This window comes from Mus musculus, chromosome 15 (genome assembly GCF_000001635.26).
Source record: "Mus musculus strain C57BL/6J chromosome 15, GRCm38.p6 C57BL/6J".
Lineage (NCBI taxonomy): Eukaryota > Metazoa > Chordata > Mammalia > Rodentia > Muridae > Mus > Mus musculus.
In genome coordinates, this window is record NC_000081.6 from 88,653,138 (window position 1) to 88,663,321 (window position 10,184).

Sequence of the window (10,184 nt, forward strand, 5' to 3'; positions counted from 1 at the left end):
GAGTTCTCTTTCAGCTGCAAATATCACTTAGAGAAAATGCCTTGTTTTGTCAAAAGACGCTGCGTGTTGATAAATCTCTTCACCTCAAACTCTTGGTGGTGGGTACCCCACCTGCAGGAAGCACTTGCCTCTTGCTGAGACATTCCATGATGCTGAGGAGTGATGCAGGTGGATCCCAAGGTCACAGTAAGTAAGCGCCAGTCACAATTCTGAGCGGCCACTGTCAGAGAGCATGAGACGGAGTTCAGGGTGAAGGGGCTTCCACGGCAAGCCTTGCCCTCTCCTTTGAGCTTCTGAAAACTCAGGAGCCAATCTCAGCCTCAAGGAAAGTGCACCCTACCATTCAGCTTAGCTGCCTCTGTTTAAGCCTCAAGCCATTCTTCAGAGGCTAGGAGAACACTTCCCCTCTGAGCAATGACCCACCTGCCTCTGCTCTCGCCAGGAGGCCTCAGCCTTCCAGACTCCTCACCGGGATCCTGGAACCCTCACATATACCACCCTCTGCCTCACAAGGTATCTGAAGAAACCAGCACCTGTCTTCCACCTGGAACACCTTCCTCTCCAACCTTGGGAGGTTGCTTTATTTTGCGTTAGTAACCTCGGTAAAGCCTCCCTTGGTCATTGTGACCACTGCGGCCACCCTATAGACCCCACCTCACCCACTTCCACCCCAGGGTCGATATCTTGCTGCCACTCTGTCCTGATCTATGAAGTCTACTGCTAGCCCTGTGCCCATCAGTGTCCAGAAAGCCCTATGGAGAGCCAGCAGGCCAAAAAAGGTCTCCCAGAGGCAAGGACCCTCAGAACAGAGCGGTTACTACACCAAATGCGAGCACAGGCGTGGCCATTCAATTGCCTTTGGATAGATAGAACCAATATCCAGAGAGAAACAAGTTGCCTACCCAGAGCCTTGGGGACATCATTGTCCAGGTCAGGGTCTGAAACTGGACCCTCTAACCAGCTCTTCTGAGAGAAGTTGATCACCCCCAGCCATCCCCAGCCCAGCTTCCATGTCGTCTCCCCTCCAGGCCCATGACTGAGATCTGCATGGTGTTCTGACTATCATTATCACACACTTTTTAGTCCAAAAACTGCAGGGGCTGAAGCATCTCTCCCTCCCCTCCCAGGTCAGAACAGAGAGCTCATACCCTCGCTTCATCCTCCTGGGCCTCCCCACCAAGAAGCACTGAGAGAGTTGGTTTGATTGTCAGTGTGACAGGATCTAGAATCGCCTGAGAGCCAAACTTCTGGGCACGTCTAAGGAAATGTCTAAACCAGATTAACTGAGGTGGGAAGACGAACCCTCAATGTGGGCAACACCATACCACTGATAAAATCCTGGGCTGGATAAAAAGAATGGGAAAGAAATGGAGAGAGAATGAAATTCAGTACTTATGTATGAAAGTCTCAAAAATAATGATTGTTTTTTAAAAAAATAATTGTATGCATGTATGAAATTCTCATAGGAAAAAAAAAGCCAGAACTAAGGCTTTGCATAGGTGTAACCCCAGAATGGGGATGAAGAGCTAACTAGCCTGCCAGTCTAGTTGAAACAGGCTACTCCTCCAGAGGACCTGGGTTCAGTTCCCAGGATCCACTTGATGGCTCACAACTGTCTGTAACTCCAGCTCCAAGAGAATAGTGCCCTCTTCTGGCCCAGGGAAGATGCTTCAAACATCCAGGCAAAAACAACCACTCACATACAATTTAAATAAATCTTTAAAGATAATCACGTCTAGTAATTCTGCCTTGGACCTTTCAGGATCTTCTAGAATGTCCCCAAGCTGGCTGCACCATTTGACAACCTCCATATCCTTCGAGCGGCTGTTTCTGCGTGCCAACCAGAGGACAGCTGTCGTCCGTGAAGTCCAAGGGTTGAAGTGCTCTCTCTCTTCATGGTTTTGATTTGACCACACTTGGTGGGTAGTCATGTTGACTACAGCTTCATGTTCTGACTGAGGTATTAACATACCTCGGTTGACGAGAACTCGATTCAAATCCTTTGCTGATTGTTAAATCAATCTTTCTACTACTGAATGAGGTAGTACTTTTATATAAGTCTTATGTTTTAAAGATTTGAGTGTGTGTCTGTCTGTGTGTATCTGTCTGTGTCTGTGTGTGTGTGTGTCTGTGTGTGCGAAGATGCACTCAGCTGTGCACACATACACAGATGTGAAATGGCCCCCTCTAGCGCTCTCCACATGATACTTAGAGGCAAAATTTCTTCCCTGAACTTTAGACTCCTATTTTCTTGGCTAGGTTAGACTTTAACAAGCCCCAGCGATCCCCCTGCCTCCATCCCTGGCAGAGCTGGAGTTACAAACGTGTGCTAGATGCCCAGCTTTTTCCATAGGTTCTGGGATCTAAACTCAGGTGCTCGAGGCTGTGTGGCAAGCACGCTTAATCCCTCCACCATCATCTCTCCAACCCATGCTACTAAATAAACCGGCTATAAGATATAGACTATGAAAACACGTTCTCCTGTTATATGGGTTCACTTCCTTGACAATGTCTTCTTTGCAAACCATTTTGCTTTTAAATGAATCCATACTTCTTTTCCATATGTTGCCTGTGATTTGGATATTGAATTTAAGAATTTCCTGGGGCTGGAGAGATGGCTCGGCGGTTAAGAGCACTGACTGCTCTTCCAGAGGTCCTGAGTTCAATTCCCAGCAACCACATGGTGGCTCACAACCATCCGTAATGAGATCTGATGCCCTCTTCTGATGTGTCTGAAGGCAGCTACAGTGTACTCACATACATAAAATAAATAAATAAACATTGAGAGAGAGAGAGAGAGAGAGAGAGAGAGAGAGAGAGAGAGGAAGGAACCTAATCCAAGGTTATGAAGATCTATGGTTTTTGTATTAGATATTTTCTTTATTTACATTTCAAATGTTATCCCCTTTCCTGATTTCCCCTCCAAAAAGCCCCTATCCCCTTCCCCCTCCCCTGCTCGCCAACCCATCCACTCCCACTTCCTGGTCCTGACATTCCCCTACACTAAGACATTGGGCTTTCACAGGATCAAGGGCCTCTCCTCTTATTGATGACTGACAAAGCCATCCTCTGCTACATATGCAGCTGGAACCATGGGTCTCTCCATGTGTGCTCTTTGGTTGGTGGTTTAGTCCCTGGGAGCTCTGGAGGTACTGGTTGGTTCATATTGTTCTTCCTCCTATGGGGCTGCAAACCTCTTCAGCTCCTTGGGTCCTTTCTCTAGCTCCTCCATTGGGGACCCTGTGCTCAGTCCAATGGTTGGCTGAGAGCATCCGCCTCTGTATTTGTCAGGCGCTGGCAGAGCCTCTCAGGAGACAGCTATATCAGGCTCCTGTCGGCAAGCACTTGTTGGCATGAAGATCTGTTTTCTTCTACAATTTTTCAGAGTTTTACTTCTTTCAGTCAGATCTTTGATTTCCCTTGATTTACTGTTATCTGTTGAGAGATAAAGATCCAAATTTACTCTTTTGTGTGAGTATCCAGTTGTGTCAATAGCATCTGATGAAAAGTAATTCTTCTCTCCCAATAGTGGTCTTAGCAGCTTTATCAAAAAAAAAGCAACTAAAGCGGGATGGAGAAATGGCTCAGCAGTTAAGAGCACTGACTTCCAGAGGTCCTGAGTCCAATTCCCAGCAACCACATGGTGGCTAATAACCATCTGTAATGTGATCTGATGCCCTCTTCTGGTGTGTCTGAAGACAGCTACAAGTGTACTCATATAAATAAAATAAATAAATCTTTTTTTTAAGCAACTGAGGAGCTGGGGAGATAGCTCAATGGTTAGGAGCACTGGCTGTTTTTCCAGAGGAAACCAGGTTCAATTCCCAGTACCCACATGATGGTGCCCAGCTATTTGTAATTCCAGTTCCAGGGATCCAAGATCCAAATCTCTCTTCTGGCCTCTGTGGGCACCAGGCACACATATAGTGTGTAGACATACATGTAGGCAAAACACCCAAACCCATGAAATGTTTAAAAATGTGGGAAGCAATTGAGGAAAACATCCAAGCTCCACGGAAATGCACACCTGAACACAAATACACACAAACCAGATACACACAAACAATACAATTTTAAGAAAAGAAAAAAAGAAGCAACTGAGGGTCTTGGGAGATGGGGTCATGGATAGGAGCACTTCTCTCATGAGCGTGAGGACCTGAATTTGCATCCCCAGCACCCATGTAAAAAAGTCTGCCATGGCCACTTGTGCCTGTAACCCCAGAGCTGAGGGAAATGGAGACAGGAGGATAGTTGGAGCTAGCCAAAGACATCTGCAAGCTCCAGGTTCACGAAAGACTCTGTCTTAAGGGAATAGGGAGACAGACAGACAGACAGACAAGCAGACAGGCAGATAGGCAAGCAGAACAGAACCCAATGTCATCCTCTGTCTGTCATATAGTACCTTGTGAAGTAAGGAAGTGGGAACCCTTCAACTAGACTCTTTTTCTGAGATGGCCTTGGCTCTCAAGTTTTGTTTTATTTTGTTTTTACCTTGTATGTGTGTGGTGTGCATGTGTGAATGCAAGTTTTTCCATGTGCATGATGCACAAGTGTCTATGGGGTGCAAGTGCAGGTCTGTGTGTTTGCATGTGGAAGGGTGAGATCCATGTCAGGAATCGTTCTCAGTGGCTCCTCTGCCTTATTCACCAAGGCAGGACTCTCAATCGAACACAGAATTCACGGATGCAGCGAGTCTCTTTAGTCAGCTCCCTCTGAGAGTCCCTTCTCTCCATCTCCCCAAGATGGAATTGCAGGTGGGCTGTCTGACACCCCCATTTTGCATTTACATGGGTTTCTAGGGATCAAAATTTCAGTCCTCATGCTTAGATGATGGCAAGTGCTTTAACCACTGAGCCATCTCTCCAGACCGCGTATTAACGTCAGACTGGATTCTTCTCTGCCTTCAAAGGAAACCTGTGGCTTCGATAGGAACTACACTGACTGTGCAGAGCCAACCGGGAGAGTATTAAACAATATCGACAACATTTAAGCTTCTGATCCATGACCTTAGGACGTCTTTCCATCTACTTAGGTGGAATTCAATTTCTTTCAATGCTGCTTTGAAGTTTTTGGAGTATACACTTCACACTTCCTTTGCTGAACTTATACCCGGTTAAGTCCCGCCTTTCATTCCTTATTGCAGGAATCGGAGCACTCTCCTTTCTTAGGCAGTCTGGCTAAAGGCTTCGCATTGATTCTATGAGCCTTGCGAAGAACCTCTTTGCGTTGCTTCCTGTTTCCTTTCCTCCTGGTCCTTACGTTTTCCTCCCCATCTCCATCATCATCTTCTGCTGAAGCACTGCTGTGGCCGCGTGCTGTGCGTCTGGGCCGCGTGCTGTGCGTCTGGGCATTCTGTCTCCATCTTCCCTGGTCTCGGGTGTTTCCTTCTTGATCTCCCCGTCACTCCACTCGGTTATTCGGGTCAGAGGACAACCCGAAGAGTCGGTTCTCTCTTTCCACCACGTAGGTTCCGGAGGTGAAACTCAGGTCATCGGCTTGGAGGCAAGGAGCCTTTACTCACTGAGCCATCTCCACAGCTCGTTTGTGGTTTTGGATCAGGTCATCATAATCTGTAATTTTATTCTGAATGGTTTCAATGCCCCGAGGGTTCCTCAATTGGAGTTAGAAGGACAAGAAGTGCTTAAATGAGAGCTGTGCTCATTGAGACACGGAAGCTGGGGGAAGGACCAGTCCATTCCCCCACCCCCTGTCCTCCCCCTGGCCTCATCCCCCTGGGAGAGGTATCCATAAGCTGCGCCATGGTGAGGACGAGGGGGTGAGGCTCAGCTCCTGTCACCAGCAGTCACTGTCCTGAGTCTTCACAGGCTTTCCTGGGGTTGTTTATTACTTGCTGTGTGCCCTCAGGATACTTTCTAGAGATTCAACAGTGGAGATTATTTTATATATATATATATATACATATATACACAATATATATACATAGCCAACTTTCCTGTTTCACTGGGAGTTATCAGAGGCCGTGTGGAGAAGCCATCTCAGAAGAGTCTCTAGTTAATCTTGCTGTTTAAAGCTCTACCTCTGTGCACACAGGTCTGGGAAGCAGGAGCACGGATCAGGGATAGGGTGTTTGCCTAGCATGTGTGAGGCTCTGGGGTTGTCTCAAACACCACAAGAAAAACTTTTCCTTCTGGCCCAGGCACTGAAGTACACTGCTTCCTCTAAAACTTATAATCTAAGAATGAGCCCATATCTCCAGCATGGCCTCTGCCATGCTCCCTCACACAGACCATGTCAGAGTGTGGCATCATCCTGAGTCCCCACTCCTCCCATCCCCCCCAAGCCTCTCAGGCCCCTGCTACCTCTCTCTCCGTCTGTGAGTCACCTCTGGCCATTAACTCCATCCATATACACTTGTGAAGGCCCACGCAATACTGGCAATGCCTCTCAGGGCACCACCTGTCCCCTCCTGAATCCCAGCAGTGGAACATGGTTCAAGCCACAAGCTCAGACCATGGCACCCTCCAACAGTCACCCGAGTCTCTCAGCTGAGCATGCGCCTGAAATCTGTGGGTGGGTGCCCTGCACAAAAAAAAAAAAAAAAAAAAAAAAAAAAAAAAGGCAAAAAAACAAACAAACAACAACAACAAAAAAAAAAAAAAAAAAAAAAAAAAAAAAAAAAAAAAACAGGAAAGCTGTCACATTGGAGGGTCAGGTGGAGGGTTCCTTCCTGACCAAATGGCTGATATGAACAACTGGATATCCCCATCTTACCTAGAAGTGCTGTCTGAAGAGCAGAGTGTGACTAGCTGGGTGCCCCTAGAGAACAGAGCAGGGGGACAAAGCACCCAAGGGCAGGCCTTTGCTTAGCTGGGACCTGTGAGCCTGTAAATCATCTCCACAAGCAAGCAGGGACACAAGCCACAGCTCGTTCTCCTCACGCAAGCATTAATGAGTAAGGGAGAGACACACTGATTAGCATGGATGAATCCCCAAATCATCACGCTGTGCGGAGGGAAAGAAGGTGAGGAAGAGACCAGGCAATGTGATCCCATTTATGCAAATTTTTATAGCACACAAAACAACATTACATATTATTTATGGATCAATCCACACCTCAAAAAAAAGACGGCATGCAGAGAAGGACACGCCACCTCAGAAGGGCAGTCAACATCCGAGGAAGTGGATGGAGGATGGATTGAGGCATTGCCTCCAGTGTCTGGGCCATCCCAGGGAAATGAGAATATCTGACCCACCACCACATCTGGAGCTCTAGGGTTAGCCTCCTCTGCATTGAGGCTAGACCATCCCTCCCAAGCATAGAACACAGCCCTCTGGATATTCCTTGACTCCAGTTAAATACAGACCAGTAGGGGTCTCACAGTAAGCTCAGAACTCCAGACTAGCGCATTTAACAAAAATATCCTCCGCTCCTCAAATGCTCAGCTGGCCTTTACAAACATGTGGGTGTCGCCTCAGTTGACAATGACAAGAGTGGAAAGGGACATCCCCATTGCTTCTCTGATTAGAAACAGAAGAACAGACTTGGGAGACGCCCTGGAGGCCAGAGATGAACGTGGGGAGCCAGAGTGAGGATGGGGGGGGGTGGAAGCAGTGTGGGGATGAAGAACCAGGGTGGGGATGAGGCACCAGAATAGGGATGCGGGGCCAGGATGAGGATGAGGGCACAAGGTGCAGTTGGAAGACCAGGGTGGAAGATGAGTGTTGTTGCTAAAATTTCTTCCCATGGGGAAGCATCTATCCCTTCTCCTAAGGTCCCAACAACAAACTGAGATAGGATTACACCAAAGCTCCCTCTGGGGAACCAATTAGTTTATAGGCCTTCCTCACGAAGCATAGGTAAGGGATTACTTACTAGAGTCGGGTGCCCCTCCAAAGGCTTCACTAGAAAGTCTTCACCCAGAGGTTTGGTGGCTTTCCATAGGTGTTTAAGTGGAGCCTCGTCCCCTAGTCTTCCTGTCCGGTCTGCTCTAGTCCCTCCCCGAGGGCACTGGCTATTGGGGTAGAGTTGCCTACAGTGAAGGTGAGGGTCTCCCTGCCTTTCTGTGAGGGAATGTAAAGAGTCAGCAAGCCCATGATTGAAGTCCCCAAGATGGCTATTGGACTCAGAGAATAGTCCCTGTACAAGGGATGCAGAAGGAAGATGGGGAAGCAGGGTGGAGATGGGGGGGCCAAGGTGGAGATGGGGGACCAAGGTGGAGATAAGGAACCAGGGTCAGAAGAGAGTATCAGGGTGCATAGTGAGAGCCAAGGCTGGAGGTGTGCATGCAAGCATTCCAGGCCTTTCCCATCTCTGCTGCAGGACAGGGAGAGTCACATGCCCAGGCTGTGTGTGTGACATGGATGGAGCCACTCTACAATGCCAGCTGCTCCCCACCACCCCACCCCCAGGACATTTGAGGTCTATACAGCTCAAAGACAACCTGCTGGGGACTACCCAAGGCAGAAGAATTCCTGGTCAGTACCAGGGCTATGTCTACATAGTGCCATACAGTCCACTGGCATCCTAAAGCCCTAACACCAAGTGCAAGCCAGGGAGACTATATTCCAGTCTCCCTTCTAAAAAATCTGACTTTCAAATCTCAAATGAGCATACATTGCTCTCAGAAGAAAAAAAAACGAAAACCCTACTAATAAACTCTTCCTTTTTTAACTGCACTTTCTCTAAGACAAGCAGGCAAATGAGAGCACAGGCACCTTGCCATCTATCCACATGACCTGCTGGGTCCCTGTGTCCCCATCCTGACTAGGTCAGACAAGCACCACGGGATCAGACAGTACAGAGCCAGGACTGGTGGCAGATCAATGTCCTTCCCAGGCCTCCACATGCACACCAGGATGTCCTGATTACCTATGCCAACACTCAGTGTCCTCCAGAAGTGGGGTCCCTCAACCCACACCCATACGCCCTGGCTGTAGAAAGATATTCACCCCAGGGGTTTTCCCATAGCCCCCAGAAAATCCCGCAGACTGACTTCTTGACAGGTCCTTCCTGACAGCCAGGTCCTGTACATAGGATCTATAGTGTACAGTGGGGCCCCACACCCACCTTTAGAGCCATTTCCAGTTCCAGGACTCCTCAAGATTCTGCCTGAAATTACTGCTGAACTTTCTCTATTCTGACACTTCCCATTTCCGCGCTAGGAGGGCAACAGAGCCCCCTGGCGGCGCAAGATTGCGTTGACTTCACAGAAAGAAGTTTGGATACCTGGAAAGGGCGAAAGGGGGAGAGTTAAAGGTGGTATGGAGAGGGTTGAAGTGAAATAGGAAAGTGGGTAGGAGCAGGGACAGAGGTGAGGGAAGCGGGACAGAGTCGGAGGAGAGGAGAGATGAGGGGCAGAGGAGAGGGGAACGGGAGGAAACTGGGAGAAGAACGCAAGGAAAAGGGGCAGAAGAGTGGGGACCTGGGAGTGGGGGAGGGCCAGCGGAGGGTTGGGAATCTGCCAATCTGCGGTGAGAAATGCAAGAACACCACCTGCGCCCTGCAGTTCCCCCAGGCCCACAATGACCCCGGGAATAGGAGAAAAGGGTCATGTGATGAGGTGACACAGGGGTCAGAGTGAGGCGCAGGAGAGAAGTAAGAACAACTGCGCGCGCGCGCACACACACACACACACACACATTGTCAGTTCTGATAGACTCGGATGTGAAGAGTTGTGTGGTCCCTAAGAGTGCACCGCTTTCCCTAGTCACTTTCAGACCAGCATTGGAAAACTGGAAAAGAAAAGAAAAAGAAATGGTGATTCCCTATCTTTTAAGTCATACTTTCTTTTGAGCAGAATTAAATTCTACTCGTGAAAATCACTGCTTATCTACTACAGAGCCCTCTGAAAGATGCTACGCTGTTTCTGGTACTGCTAAGAATCATATAGCTGGATGCTAACTGCACCTGTAACCTAGGACACTGTTCGGGTTCCAGGTCAGGGAGGCGACGCAAGGAGGCTCCACCCACATCCACACAACCTCTCCCAACACACAGTAGAGGTTTAAGGTTTAAGTAATGCTTTTGGGCGCTGTGTCCCAGAGCTCCCCAGCCCATCCTGAAGGTCTGCAGTGTGTAGGGCTTAGAAGCCACCACGGAGAACTCACAAGCTGGCCATAGAGAGCTTGGCACAGAGACCCACACCACACACCGAGCTGGGCAGCTGCTGCGCACTTCCTTCCACCGGACTAGGCTGCGGGGAACTCTAGCGGGTTGAGCCGAG

The 10,184-nt window shown here is 48.7% G+C and overlaps 1 long non-coding RNA gene across 2 annotated transcripts; it reads right to left on the bottom strand.

Annotated features, from left to right (window-relative positions):
* Positions 1–3,323: 3,323 nt before the first annotated feature.
* Gm35997 lies at positions 3,324–9,478 on the bottom strand. Of its 2 annotated transcripts, none has more exons than XR_384332.2 (3): positions 9,029–9,478; positions 6,321–6,540; positions 3,324–3,435 (listed from the first exon to the last, which is right to left on the bottom strand). It is a non-coding gene; the product is annotated as a predicted gene, 35997 (long non-coding RNA). The 2 variants fall into 2 exon arrangements; XR_384331.2 differs by having other exon boundaries at positions 6,733–9,478.
* Between the last annotated feature and the right edge of the window lie 706 nt (positions 9,479–10,184).